Here is a 16,408-nt window from a genome sequence, read left to right on the forward strand (position 1 = left end):
CAAATAATTATGAGCATAGAAGAACAAAAAGTATTTAAATATCTGGCGTACATATTTCTTAAGGAGTAAAGGATTGTGTACTTTGCTGTCAGCCAAGTGATGCCCTATGTCACATACGCAGCCAAGCACATTGTTTACCTACAGCCAGGTGAGGGGAGATGAACATGGGTAGAAGTAGTATTAATGTAAATTACAAAAGGGATTACATCTTGGTAATCTGAGCATCCAGGCTCTGTCCCAAACGTTAAAGCATGGTGTGAGAAAGTACTAGCTTGTACACGAGCACAGATACTTATATAAGTTTGCTATGTTCCTAATAATAAAACTGTAGCCACGTGTTAGTTACCGAGAAGGCAGCCAGTTGACTACTCTGGGGAGTAAATAGAAATATCTACACCAGCGCGGTAGGTGTAACACAGGAGCCTGCCAGGGACACCTTAAGACATTTGCCATTATTACAAAGCACTGGTGTGAAGGAGGAAAGCAAAGGAGAGGGAAATCTAAATGAAGTGACATCTTTCTGAAACAAACAGGCTTTTGTCTTTTTCAGAACAGCTTGCTGTGCAAATGCAGTTTTTGAAGGGGATAGTTGGGAGGAAAAAAAGTGTGTAGGGGTTGTTGTTGTTTTTTAATAAGAAAAAATGAGAACGTGCTATGTCATCTTAGAATATCTATCTTGTAAAAGCAAAAAGAAAAAGAGATTTGTTTAGGATCCCTGGAATCTAAACATTAACCACAACAGCAACAGTCTGAACTTTTTGGCTGCAAAGTGCAGAAATTTAACACAAGTAGCGGTGTTATGCAGAACTTCTTTCAATCACGAAATCGCTCCCATAACCTAGTTTCTTAGGCTGTTAAATGAACAAGCACAGGGAGACAGTGATGCAGCCTCAAAAAAAAAAAAAAAAAATCTAAAACAAATTTTCAAGTCCTGCAAAACATATTGCTAATTGATTCACCCTAGAAAGAAAAAGAGCCTTTGAGTAGAGCCCACAGTGACCACAGCTAGATTTGAAGTCAGACATTCTGCAGTTATCTATGCAATAAAATTTAAAAGGCATAAAGATTCAAAAATATATATATATATCAAAACATGTATTTAGCCTTTGGAAGGCAGGGAGTCAAAGCACTGCAGAGTGTGTATAATTTTTACATGTACTTCTCTGTCCTGTTTATAAACCAATTACAGATGCAAAATACTCCAGCAGCTCACTCCTCACTCATGCAGAAACTTTGGAAGCTGGCTCTTTCTGATTGTGCCCATTAGAAAGTAAGGAAAAATGTTGGTTTGGATGTAGCAAAAGTGAAACAGTATTTGGTAGATCGGTGCCTATAAATCAGAGTAAAGCCAACGGAGGTAACTTCCAAGCAGATAGGATTTACTGTGTGTGACCAAGTCCTCTATTGTTACTCAGAAAGGCTGAGCTTTATGATTTGGGTCAAACACACCTCTCTGCTCTCCTGCACCTGGAAAATCATTAGCTTGAAATACAAAGAGATTAATTATGGTGATAATGCAGATTAAGTGAGAGGTACAAATAAAATCCTCCTCTACTACATCTGTGAGTATGGCCACTGCCACATCTTTCTGAGGCTATTCTCCATTCAGTTAAAATTTGAAAGCAAGTTGACAATTCCCAAACTCCATGCGAGGCTGAAAGAGGCTGGAATACCGTGAGTAGGAGCACACAAAGAAACCACCACAGAATGGCATCATTCTGCCTGCCCTAGGAAGCAGAGCTGTGAGGTGCTGCTTTCTTCTGAGTCACTGCTGAATCAATGCCCTAACATGGCGCTGACAACAGGATGCTGCTCACGTTAAGGATTAAAACCTAAGTTGTTGTGGCAAGTTCTATTTATCAAAGACACCTTGCCACTTTGAATAAGATTAGGGGAAAAATTAAATCTTTTGCTATGTTTTAAATAAAAGTTCAAGTCATGCCCTCATAGTCATAGCCTGCTGCTCTTCTGCATCACTAACTGGCTTTTCACCCTACAGACTAAAACCCAAAGATTTTTTTTTTGTTTCTTTTAACCAGCTGCATCCTGTACAGCAGAACCCATTTTTTGCACCCATTTTGCACATCTCAGTCCCCTGGTCATACATGAGACACTAGCAGTGTTTTTTTCACAATTCCCAGAAAGCTCAGACCCCTCACTACAATGCAGTATGCCAAGCTTGTCTTGCAAGCAGCCTCTTCCCAAGGCCCTATATGTCATTATTCTTTGCCTATTTGACACTATTCTTCTTTCAATTCAATGCTTACAAGAACCACGTACTCTAAGCAAACAGTATAGAATTTTTTTGTTTGTCTAACCAAATAGTATAGAATATTTGTTTTATTTGCAATGCAAGACCTTCAGGTTGTCCACAGAACAACATAATCTTTTGCATTATACCAATGAGGTAATAATGCCTAAGAGTGTTATACATAGTTTACCTAAATTTCACAACATTTTCAAATAAAACCTGCATTCTTTGTGCCCTGTTAAATGTTGTGTAAGTATCGAAGGGAGCTGCTAAACATGCGGTTAGTAAAGTGATCCCTGTAGAGCCTTTACAAATCTCAACAGTGTCTTTTGAGGCTTAGTTAATATATGTAAAATCATTTTAAGATGTTTGGATGAGACAGGGCTACTGCAATCCAGAGCATTATTATCTTTCTGTTGGTGAAGTGCTCAGAAATGAATGAAGCATATAGGGTGAGGTTCCATCAGAGTCATGTAATGAAGCTAAACATGCTGTCATTTTAACCCAATTTGTTTCCCTCTGTACTGCTGCCTCACCAGTTTGTTAGAGCCTCTCAAAGGAGCTCATCTAGTGTCAGCTTACAACTTCCACACCTAGCCCGTACTTTACTCCTGGAATGGGTAGGTATCCCTGCCCTGCAAACTCTTAACTGCTGGTTCAACAGACCTGCCAGGACAGGTCCCTGCAACATTCCCCTCTGTGGGCAAATGGTAGGATGCCAGAAATATTAGACAGGAACCTGTTCTCCCAGGAATGTAAGTAATTCATAGAAGGAAATAATTTACTATTTTCCCAGCTGGAATAATTAAACAGCTAGGCACTGTCCTCCCAAGTGCAGAAAAGAATAGCAAACCAGAGGGGGAAAAGAGCTGGTATGTCCTTCAGTATGAATTCCCTCCCAGACTAAACAAGCTTAATCCTGTGAATCTTTCCTCATAGGACACATCTTCTAGGTTCTGACCGCTCTCACTCTCACCTACGGACTCCAGATTGGAGTCCGTTCTTTTGAAATGTGGTGACAAAATTGGACACCAACCTTCAGCTGATGCTTTACGAACACCAAGAGGAGCTAGCATCCTAAGTCTCACAGCAAGCACTTCTGTAAGCACCTCGTACCTGCAAGCATGTCTGCCTTTTACATTAAAGCATGTTATGGCTGATTTAGGTTCTGTTTGTAACCCATTAAAACCTTGAGATCTTCCTATGCAGAACTGCTACCTAGTCACCTGTTCTCATTCACTTTCTGTGAGGTTTATTATTCCTGCCTAGACGTTGAACTTAGTTATTATTGAACTGCATTTTACTTGCTTCAGATCATTTTTCATGTCTCCTTCTGAGTAATAATCCTCTCCTGTAAATACATATGCAAAGCCTTCTCTCTTCATGCTGTCTCCAGGTTTGATTAGTGTTCCTCTCCAGTCAATCACACAAGTCATCAGTGAAAACACCAAGTAGCATCTGACTCTTTTACAAATCCACTCATAATACTTAGTTAGTAACTACTCTTCATACTGTTTTCCACCCAGCTTTACCTCCTCATTACTAGAGTTTTCTCTAAAATAACATTTCTTTGTTCACTTATAAAAATATCTTGGGAGACAGTGTAAAAGCCTCAGTAATGTCAAGCTGTATTACGTGTATATCCCTGCTTCTTCCTGCAACAAGGCCAGTATAGAGGCAAACTACACTAGTACGACAATTGTTTTTATGGTTTTTCCTTTTGTCTTTGTTTCCTTAGTTTGATTTTTTTTTTTTTTTTACTTTATTTTACACTTTTTCTGGGAATTGAAGTTAAATCAGCTAGCTGTAATCCTCTCATACTTTCTAGTTTCAAGACAGGTGCTGTATTTGCCTCCTTTCACTCTTCTGACATGGCACTCGTACTCAGTGAATTCTCAAAGACTTGCAGCTCTGTCATTACATCAGCCAATTCTCTAAATTCACAAGAAGGAAGTTAATTAGGTCCACTAAACTTGAAGACGTCAAAAAGCCTCAGCCTTGTCCCCTGGGAGGTGAGAACAGATGTATTCCTCAGTGCATGAGATCAGAGGCAAACACCATTAATATTCCCAAATTTCTCATACTCTGACTTGGCATTGCCCCGTTAGTTTTCCATTGTGCTTTAAGGTCACTAATTAATGTGTGCCCTACTTTTCCACTCAGGAATGGTTTGGGGCTGTTTGTTTTTTTCTTTGAAATGCAGAGTGTCTGGAGAACACCTGAGCTACCGTATGGGTTTTGGGGTCAACTTCGTGATATCTGAGTTTTGCTTTCTTAAGGCACAAGAAATACCATTGTCAAACACTTTTATAAGAACCTTTTTAAAGCATGGAAAAGTTACATATTAGGAGTAATATTTTCAAGATTAGCTATTAACACAAAGTACTCTGTTCAGGGTAGCCTACACATAGTCTTCTGAGCAATAATGATACTTATTTAAGAGTATGGGAATTTACTGTCCATAGGTAGATACCAGTTCAGTCTATAATCAGGTGGAAAAATTCTTTGTATCACAAAAAAATTCATTCAGTGAAAGACTCACTAGAAACCTGGTGATGGCTTCCTGGATTTCTGTCCAGCCTCACACAGCGAGATCACTCTGCGGCCTAGTTTGACGAGCATTACCTAGCAGTAGTTTTCAGCAGACAAGAGCCAAAAAACAAGTAGGGGACAGCTTAATTCAGCCATACCTGTTCTCTTTTCCTCCCTGACCCTGTAAAAATACAACAGGGGACTGTTTTCGACAGGGAAAACAAGCTAGGTTTACTTATGCATATGTAGTGACTCAAAAGAACTGCAAAGAGGACTGCAATATTTGGCTTAAAGTAATGGTACTCCTTACCATTTTAAGTCTCCACAGAAAAAGTCATTAAAAAAAAAAAAAAAAAAAAAGAAAAAGTTTGAGTATGGGTGAATAGACAATTTTCCCACATGCAAGGATGCTATTAAGCTAAAAGATTTGAGAAAGTATGGCAAAGAAACATTTAAGAGAGAATGAAAATGTGCAAACTGGAAATAAGCACACACTGAATATGAAGATAGGATGTACCAGGGATGAACTTCTTGAATTTAACAATGTGGATAATCAAGTCTTGTAATCATCATGTAATTCTTAAAAAGTGTATGATGGATCTATTATACTAGCTTCTGGTTTAGATGTTATAAAAATCAAAGTTTTCACCTTTATTTCATTACTACAAATGCAAAATCAGACATTCTTGATTAAAAAAATATATTTGTGATTCCTGTGTAATCACTATTTCAGCAGGACTGAGTTTCTCACAAGATGTAAGATCCATAAAAACTGCAATAAGAGAAGTGATAAGTGGCAATATTTAACTTGAGAGGAGAGAAAGAAAGGAATCATTTACAGAAAAGCAAATAAAGTGAACCCATATGAGGAATTCTTTTGCCCTAGTTTAGCAAGTCAGATTCGATGATGCATTCATTAGTAATATTTAAGGTTCAAGCAAATGTTTTTTTGTAACAGACACAGGCCCTAGATTTCACTGTCGGAAGAAATTAGGCACGTGCTTTTTATTTTTTTAATCTGTTTTCCTGCTGATATTCTTCTCTCCACTTCAACCCAGCTGACCCTGCTTGGAGCAGGGGGAGTAGAGCTGGATGAACCGAGGTCTCTTCCAACCTCAGCTTCTCCGTGCCTCCGTGAAGCTTTCCAATAATATCCCTGCTAATCAGATCTTGCTACAGATCGGAAACAACAGCTGTGAAAACGAAACACCTCATAGGAGAAAAATGGTCTTTGACCATAGCATGGGATCTGCCGTGGGAAGCTGCGGCCACCACGGGGCAAGGTGACAAAGAAAGCCAAGCATGAGGTTGCTTTCAGTGCTGCCTGGCCCCTTCACCAGCAACAAATGACTATGGTTGACAAAAGCTGCTCGTGCAGGCTTCATATCACACAGCCTCAGATAAAACTAATCTCAAACGCAAATCTTTTCCTTGTCTCTAAAGCTTGATCCACCATTCGTAACCGATAGCTATCATAATACAAAGCTCTGGTCTCAGTTGGAAGAAATATTACTTCAAAGGGTTTAAATATGGGAATGCAAAAAAAAAAAAAGGTCCAAAATAAAACATCCTATTTAATTGTAAGACATTATTTCAGGAATAAATATCTATACAGTCTCCAAGCAGCATGTTCTTTGCTCAGGACCCTATTTTCCCTTCCTGACTTTTTTCCTTCCATTCAGTCTGTACCTCTATGTTCTGTGCTTGCATGACTGTTTATAGTCCCCCAAAATACCATATTATCAATTCATTTTATATTTGCTTAGTTCACCTGAAAAAGTTAAAACATCACAATGAGTAAAGAATTGTATAACACACAGAGGTATTTAAAAGGAAGGAAAATTTTGAGCAGTCTCTGTTACCAATGTCGACAGAGATTTGTGGTTGTTTCTTTTTTAATATAAAATATAAATACATTTTAGTATCTCAAATCTTTCTTCCTCCTGAAGTTACCATTCTGAGAAAAGAGTTAGCAATAGTATGAAACCATACCTAATGAATATTCTTTATCAACTGTGCTTTAAGCGTTGGAAACAAACACCTATAAAAAGTTTAATTTGCATTATTTTTTATGTATAAGAAAACAATGTTTTTTGTAGTATGTTTAGCTTTACATCTTCCTTTAATGTGGTTATCCCCTTAGATCAGCTCATTATCTTTTATGTACCATTGAAATTTAATATTTTAAGAGAAGAAATGAGTATAGTTCCAACCTCTTGATATCTAGCTGCTCCCAAAAACACAGGATTCCTCTTCAATAATGGCATTAATTTTTCACACTAAGGAGAGGACAGAGAAAATCTGTTACAGAGCACAAGTGCCTCAGAGTCTCTGTGCTTTCTAAGCTGTGTGATGATATATGCGTCACATGCTATAGAAATACAGGGGGAAAACGTAGGATTTTTATGATTTCTGTTTAATTTTAGCGTTTTTCTTGTTTCTAATTGTCATCTCCATTCCTAACTTTATAATAGCATCAAGTAGGTGTACGTAATTCAACACATTTGCTTAAATGATGCTTCCTCAGAGAAACAGTGACTGTTCACCCAGACTGTTTACTGCTAAACACAGTTTCTGCACACCAAGTTTTTGGATGTTTGCTCTTTCTGTTCAACTTCTTTCCTGTATTCCAAGCGTGCTATTACACTATGTCTAGTGGTAAGGAAATTTCTATTTTTTTTATTATTTTTTTTTAAGTTACTGGGGTGTTCCTATAAGTAAAATGTAGGGAAGAACGGGCTATCCATTGTGTGACATAACTGAATTTCTCCTACAAAAGCTGCGAACGTCAAGCTTTCTAGTTTCCATGTCTTGTTTCATCTAAATTTTATTTATTTATTAAAGAAAATGCTGTGCTGTAAGAGATTTCAGCCAAAGTTTTGGGCAAAGAGAATTAAAAATATATGTATAGCATCAGTTATCAATAAAGGATACTTGCATACCCTGAAAGACAGACACAAACAGAATTAGGAATTTGTAACAAATAGTCAGAAGTAAACATGACATATATGTATGCAAAATAGTTCCTGAAGGACATCCTCTATTGCTTTAGATATTCCTTTAAAAGTTGAAATATTTCAGCATGTTAGAGGCTACTGTCATAGCCTCCATTTCTTAGATAAGCTATTGACAGAATACTTTTGAAATATAAACCCTGAAGAGATAAACCTAAGCTCCTGAATAAGGGTATGCATGCCACAAATCTGTGTATTTTCAGAGTGTTTTTTGCTGTGCACAATCAGATCATGGCCAAATATATATTAGTAAATCAGTATAAAAGCACATCACCTTTCACAAGTCAGATGGCCCCCCATTGAAAAGTTTATCCTGGGTGGACAAATTACATTATTTTATCAAAATTTCATATCAAGCATTCAAATTTTGCTGGCTTGAACAATGTGTTTTTAAACAAGCAAGAATATAGAGAACCGAGGAAAGAAACTTAGCTGTTTTGCTCTTCTTTTAGAGGACATACAAAGCTTAAAGAACTTCACTAAAAGAGTTAAAAAGCATAAATGGAGAAAATCAACTTAAAATCAAACAGCTGTTCTCGATACTTTTGCTTTTAACAGTAAAGAAGCAGTGCTTATGAAACAGAAATAGACTCTAGGAATAAATTAGGGACTGGGAAAACTGGTGGGTGTAGCAGAGGAATGAGTCCTTGGAACGTGGGGAGGGTGAAGTGGAGGAACAAACACCGGTTACTTTACAGTGAGGCAGAGAGAAGGTTAAGTGGGTGAATGAACTTTGGTGCAATTTAGTCTGTCGGATATGGCAATATTTACAGTTTTAGGGACACTTATGCTGTTAGCATAGCTGCAAATAAGGGTGATTTTAGTTGTACGTATTGTTTTATAACTTTCCTTGTTTTCAGATTTTTATTTTTTTAAATGAACTTCTTTTGTACTTACATTAAAAGAAGAAACTATATTTCCAAGGCTTACAAAGAATTGTCATAATCATTTCTAGGAAGTTTAACACTTTCATGCACAATTTCTTGTTTCGTTCACCATATTAGATTTGCTTTTCCTTCTCCCTCCTCCCCTCTTTTAGCCTTCTTAATTTCAAGTCACTTGCATTTCATGTTGTTCTCAGCAGTTATTCCCTCTTGGAGGATTAGCATATTTGTATGTTACTCATTTTGCAAAACAATTTCAGGCCATATTTCCCCATAAGGTTCTTTAATCTCCAAACTGTCCCTCATTTATTCTTCTGTCTGGCTGACTGTCTTTTGCTTCTTCTGGTATTGCAAAGGGGATGCTTTAAATTACAAAATTCGGTTCTCAACTTGATGTTAGGGTGTGAATGACTTCATAAGCTGAGGGACAGGGAAAGAAGGAGTGGGGATAGTCAGGTGTCTGCCTTTTTATTTCTTCAGTCTAAATTCTCTCTCCCTTTTTGCTAACTTTGCAGAAGATATTGAACTAGATTGTTTACATCTGCTGGCAGGTAGCTGCATTTCCCTGAAATACATCACCATTTACACTGCAGAGAGTTCATGGCATTGAAATGTATGACATGCTTGGTTTTATGAGCTTAAAATAGTGTGCAATGCTGTGCACTTGATACTGAAAAACATCTGTCCTGGGTGAAAGCAAAGCCCTATCTAGGTCTGTTTCCAGCAATGAATGTGACTCAGTGCCTGGAGAAAATCATGGAAACAGAGCAAACATAGTTTGCAACTGGAGCTAGTGTCTGTGTATTTAATAAGCCACAAAGAGTTTCCTTTCTGTGAGCTTGTCCCTTGTCAACCATCCCTTGAATATATGTAATTATTATTATAATATATATCTACAGTGACCTGTAGTAGGGGCTTGCACAGCTCAGCTACACTCTGCATGAGGAACCAGCTCATTTTGCTAGTTCTGAATCTCCTTCCACGTTGGCTCATTGGATGGTGTGCAGCTGTTGATTTAGAAGACTGCCTTCAATCCCTATTCACCCTCTCCATGCTACTACCTAATTCGACTTAATTCATCTCTTTCATTTTTTCACCATCATCACCACCAATCATATTTTCTCCAGGCCTAAGCCCACTTACGCATTCCTCACATGGATGCAGGTCCAGACTTTTGATCAGATTTGCAGCCCTTTCCTCAACCTGTGCTGTACAGCTCTCCCCTCTTCCCCTAACAATTGTTAGCATTTGACTCCTATTAGCATTGAGCTGATGTTTTCAAAGACCTATCTATACCTACTTTTTCTTGAGTTTTAATGGTCAACTAATGCACTTTTTTTTTCTCCTTAAAAAAGGATGATTTTTTAGCAAACGATGTTTTTGTGCTTCTCTTCAGGTTTTCCTATAAAGCTGGATATCCCATCATTGAATCTCATAAGGTCTTTTTGCTGTTCCTCCCACTTAATCTCCACCTTAACTATTCAGAATAACAGTACCATCAACAAATTTATCATAGTGCTGCTCATCTCTTTTTGCAGGTTGTCTGTGAATTCATTAAACAACAGTCTCAGACCTTTAAAGATCACACCTCTTTCCTTGTGAAAGCTGAACACTCACCTTTACCTTTTGTTTTCTGTCTTTTAACTGATTAATTAATCCATGCAAAGACCTCTTCTGCAGGTAGATATCCAGGATATCAGTGGCTATTTAGTTCCCTTAAAACCTTGTGACGAAGTATCTAGCCAAAAGCTTTTTTTGGTAACCTTATCATCAGCTGAAGTTCCCTAAACCATGCTTTTGCTGAGTTTTTAAAAGTAAGTTTGTTTGGCACGATTTCCTTTAACAGAAGTCACGCTGATTGTTACCATATATATCAAATGGCATTTATTCATGTGCCCACTATTTCTACCCTTTAGAAGGATTATGTAAGAGGCTTAATATATATTCCTCATCTCTACATCTCTACCAATGGGATCAATTTAAAAATTTTAAATCATATTTATTAGTTCAGTTTGTGGAAGATGCTTTTTTCCACTCTTTTTTTTTTTGTTGTTGTTGTTGTTGCTGTTCTAATTCGCATAACGAGAGGATTTTTTTTACATTGTTTCTAACATTTTCCTCTACTGGCAAAAATGGAAATACAAATCTACTGGTATATTTCTTTATAATGATTCCTTTCCAGAAAAAGATCCAGTATACCCATTTGAAATACTTGAACATGCTACTCAATATCATGCTACACAAAATCCAAGTTTTGTGGACAGAAAGCTATGGCTAGGACTGGAGGGTGGGTTCCCTCCAGAGAAATAATTCCTATTCTCCATTACCTCTCCCTCCATCTTCACTACTTTATACGCAGCAATTTTCATGCATGCCTAGGAATAGGTGTCAGCAGAATACATCACTCCAAATCAGCTGTGCTTCTATGAGCTAGCTGAATTAGTTACTAGTTGCTAGGTGGATGCTGAAAGACCTTTGATCTTAAGAAGACAAAGCAGGAGCCTGAGTCTTGTTTTTTTGTGTGTGTGTATGTGTGTGTTTTCTTTCCAAAGGTTTCCCCAGAAACTAAATGCTTGAACTAGCGCTGCATTTCTTCTGGCTGCATGCAATTTCTCTTCTCTGAGAGTTTTAGAGGCCAGTGTATATTAGACTGCATAACCCAGGCTAAACATGTGAAACAGGTACTAACCATGGTTTGCACTGATTCGGTTTAATTCAGTGTAAAACTAACAGAACCTGTTACAATGAAAACTGTCACTTACAGTCTTAGAGCAGCTCTGCCTGCTGACATTAAGAGCTCAAACCAGAGGGTAACAGGTGAAATCCCTCCTTCTGTAGAGAAACAGATATTTTCAGAGCAAAAACTCCCCAAACACTTCAGTTAAACAGCCCCTGAGCTTGGTTATCTGGCTCTGCTGTTCCCTGACTTAACACATCACTGCTCAGTGAATCAGTCATTCAAAGCTGTTTTTTTTTCTTTCTGTTTTTTTGTTGTGCTTTTTTTTTTTTTTTTTTTTTTTTTTTTAACATCCTCGGCTTACGACTGTGCAAATAAGATTCCCAAATCCATTCCTCAGATCAAATAAAGGTAATTACAGAGCTTACTGTGGGCGATTCCCAGTGGGAGGGTGGGAGTGGCCACGGGTGGGGCTGCAAGGTGAATACTGTGCATGCACAACAGAGAAAATGGGAATGCACCACACCCGTCATAAAACATGCTGCCACAGCCAGCAACAGAAACCATTAGGGTGGATCATCATACACACCTTCTCATAAAGACAGAAAGATGGCATGAGATCCCAAGATGAACTCTCAAGTCACAGGGAGATGAGCATGACTCACCGAGAGAAAAGGAACGTAAAATAAATTGTGAGACTACTGAAGGATCTGTGCCATGTGTCCCCCACGTTTTCCCTGTGTAATACACGTATTTCCAGACAGGATTAATAGGGTACATCACATTCCATACAGCCCTAAAGCTATCAATAGTTTGTTCGAGGGAACATTTTACTATTAATCATTATTATTACACTAGCACATAAGAAGCAAGGGCCATAACATGTTATATGTTGTGTACGGAGTACCTGACAGTTCCTGAACCACGTTACTTAATATGCCTCTACGTGGTTCTCACATTTTTTGAAACTTTAACCAATCTAATCTCCCAGCATTTGTCTTTAAAGCCAACTGACATTTGTGTTTCAATTAAAATTTAAATGTGAACTCTAGACAAGACAATTTTAATAGAAAATATTGTGAATAGTTCATAGACTACTTTAGAAACTGCCAGGAGCTAGACTAGCCATAGCAGAAGGGAAATGGATATAGAATTTATCAAAAGAACTAATAATGTGATGGAAGAAAGTGACATGGACTTTCATTGCAGGGAGCAGGAAGGAAAGAGGATGGATAAATACTTAGGAAGAGACAAACTACAAAATGATAGGAGAGAGGGACTCTGAAGGGAAATGAGATGATGTGAAACAGGGCTACAGAAAAGGTAAGAGTGAAGCAGAGATAAAGAAACTGAGGGACAACTGCAGAAAAGGAGAGCCATGATTCCCCAGTATATTCTCCTAGCTTTCAGCAAAGTGCAGCTCATGAATTTTTGAACCACAAGAAATTATCTGTTTCTCTGCAGTTCAATTTTATGTCTATAGCTGCTTTACCTTTGCCTCTTCCTATAGATTTTTATAAATCATTGAACTGATGGCTCTGCTGCCCATGCATCTGTACGCTGCCACTCCCCAGATCTGCTGGAGAGTAAATCTTTGCCCTGAATTCAGTTACATACTTGCTATGATCAGCCCATGAACACGCTTTGCCGTTATCTCTTGTGCTAGTTCTACCTGCCAACCAAGTCGGTTATTCATGAAGGAATCACAGTTTCTGTATCATATTAACTACTTCAGCTCTTGGAATCGAGTCTGACTTCATGCTTAGATGTCTAGTGTAAAGCAATGAAATTTCATACTTCTCATTCAGGAAACAGCACAATCATTCATCCAGAAAATAGGACAGAGTATGCAAAGGATAGGGTTCTGAAAATACCATAAGAGTTGCAAAGCTGGTAGGAAAACTAAGATCTTTTTTCATTAGGTTAACTGGTGTAGTTGGAAAGATGCATTGGTGTTTCTGTGAAGAGCAAAAAGGTGTGGGGAAAACCAAGTCCAAATGACAAAGCCATTCACCTTCTTTGCTAAAATTTTCCCATGTTTGATTTCTGTTCCATGATAAGTTCCCTTTCTGCTGACAAGATTACTTCCTTTATTTTTTTTTTTTAAAGAAAAATGGAAAAAATAAATCTCACGAGTTCTTTATAAAAAGTATTTTTCAAACAATATTACACGGGCAACTGTATAAGCGTGCAAAATCCCTTAACTGGCTTATGTCTGGTTCAGGAAATGCACAGGTTCTGTTGACTAAAGTGGCAAACTCTTACAAAATAACCTGTAAAACCATGTTTTCTCATTCCTCTCTCTGAAGCCTAATTTTGCTTATAAAGCCCCACATGGAATAACTGTTTTTAAACCTGCATCAATGAGATTCAAAGTTAAACCATAAAAAGACAAGAAAACACATTTTTGTTTATAATTGACAGTTATAACTGATGAAGTATAAAAGTTTTAGATAAAAGTTATTGAAGTAGTAATAACAATGGCTAACTATGAAATATTGGTTTCAATCCCTAAAAAACTTCCCCTTTTCTGGCTAGTAGGGATGCAGCAAGAGATAATTAAATTGGTTCAACACCTGTGAGGGACTCTTTGTACAGCAAGGCTTTCCCAAATTTGGATGGGTATAGCCAGCCTAGAAAAAAAAAAAAAAGTGGAATTTGTGACAGTATTCTTACCTCAGTCATACTACATGAATTTCTGCCACACTTTCTATTTCTGCACAAATGAATAGTTTAGCATAAGAGAGAAAATATGTACCCCAAATGAATAGGATATGTAATGCAGCTGAGAAGAAAACCTGTGGTCTACTTTTTTTTAATTTATTTTTGTCTGTTGCTGTGCACCTGGAGAAAATCTGTTGTGTAAACACCTTGGTGTGAATACTACACACAGCTTTGGGCCTCCCCATCTCAGCAAGGAGTTAGCAGAACTACAAGTTGTTCAGGGAAGGGCTGCAGGTATTATAAAATGTCTGGCATGGCTACAGAATGAGAAATGACTAAGTAAGCTTTTGTCTGGAAAAGAGACAACGGTGAGGAGGAAAAATATAATGAAAATCTAGTAACTCACAAAGTCCTTTGCAGGAATGAGCAAGCTCCTCTTTCCTCACAGCGGGTGTCATAAGTAACAGATGGAGGATAAAACATAAACTAAAAGGAAAAGCTAAAATTCTGATGTAAAGATGGGAACCTGAGCTAAGAACCACAGTGACACTGGCTAAGTATTTGACTATGTTTAGCCATGCAAAGGAATGTGTTGGATCTGCCTCTTAAATTGTTTGTTTCTATGCAATAGATATAGGACAAATGCATTTTTATTATTTTTATTTTTTAAAGAGTTTTATAAGTGTATTTTCCTAGCAGATTAAACACCTGCTGCAAACACTCCACTTTTCTCTCCACCTACCAGAAAGCATCTGGATGTTTTAGAGCTCCTAATTGCTCTTGGGTGAGAGCAAATCTGAACATGGTGGCAATTGCCCTGTGTCTCTGTGCTGTACACAGTGATCATTTCATGCTCAGCATTGTCCACAGGCAGCCCTTAATGTTTTTAGTGGATTACACTGCAGACCACTACACTGCCTATCCCTGAAACTTCCAAGAGAATTTTCCAAGAGAATTGCTACTTCCAGGCATCTCATTTGTGTTTTGTTTTGTTTTTTCTTTTTTTTCCCCCATTTGTCATTACATCATCTTTGTTTCCCCCATTTGTCATTACATCATCTTAGCACTCAGTTCCCTTCAGTAACATCTATATTGACTGTTCCCCCACGATCCTAATTTACTACTACACGTGGGTGTCATCAGTTGATTTACTTTCTCTCAAATCTCTAATGGAAATAATAATTGACATTAGAGTTAATCCTAAACTCTGAAGTACCCCACTAGACAACTTGCTCTGCTGAGATTTATGAAACTGAGTTGATCATTATTCTAGTCAGCTATCAGTTCACATAATGAAAATCAAACCCAATCTCATAAGATATTATTCCACAACCAGATCTAATTGAGTAGAACCTATGGAGTTCTGTAAATAACTCCCTGCTTGTAAACTCATCCAATATTGTAGCATAGTATTTACAATACTCCCAGAATAACTATTCTAAAGGAATTCATTGACATGGAGAGATGTACCATCAGGCAAGCTGTAACGCAGCTACAGCCAAACCTTCCTCCCTCCCGGAGGGCAGCAAATACACCCCATGTAATATAATGCAGAAAGGTCTCATGGTTGCAAACTTTCTTCACCCATACTTGAGATTATGGCTGCTCTGGCCCCGATGAGTCAAGCTTATTTTCCAAATACTCCAACTAAACATGCCAAAGTTATTTCAAGAGACAGCAGGCAGTCTGAGTGGGCAGTAACCACTAACTAACTGTGAGAGAATTAAGCAAAAATAGCATAGTTAAATTAAAGCAACTCCCAAACAGATCTAAAGTCAGAAAATGAGAAAATACAATACTTAGAAGCACTGCAAAAGCTATCCAAGTATTCTATAATCAAGGTCCAATATGTACTAGAAACAGAAGCAAGAAGAGAGTAAGCAACTGATGTAGCAAAACCACAGCATAGTGCTGTGTTGTGTGGATTGAAATCCTGCTCCAGAAAATGTTTTCTGAAAGCAAAGCAAGCCTTAATGACAAGGATGTTACAAATCAGCAAAGTAATCACAGCTGTCACCAACCATGATCCAGCACAAACTTCAGTGTCAATATAACGATCAGGAATAGGCTTAGAAAGAAGGGCTTGCATTCATTTTAAGGAACGAACAAAAAATCTGATTCTCATTAATAGTAACCTTTTCATCTGAAGAATTTCCGTGTAAATAATCACACACAGAAAAATTCCTGTATACTTGGAAAGTTTTAGACGCAAAACTGTTGTTGCTTCTGCAATATTGGGAACTTTGTATCATTGGGGACAGATTTCTAAGTACAATCTGAAAAGTGGAATAGTAAAACTTGATGGTTTCTTTCCTCATAAAAGTCAGAAAGAAAAAAAAATCCCCAATAGCTGCTTCTTTCCTGCACTGGAAAGCACCAGTGTGAT

This window comes from Aythya marila (assembly GCF_965140915.1).
Source record: "Aythya marila genome assembly, chromosome: 20".
Lineage (NCBI taxonomy): Eukaryota > Metazoa > Chordata > Aves > Anseriformes > Anatidae > Aythya > Aythya marila.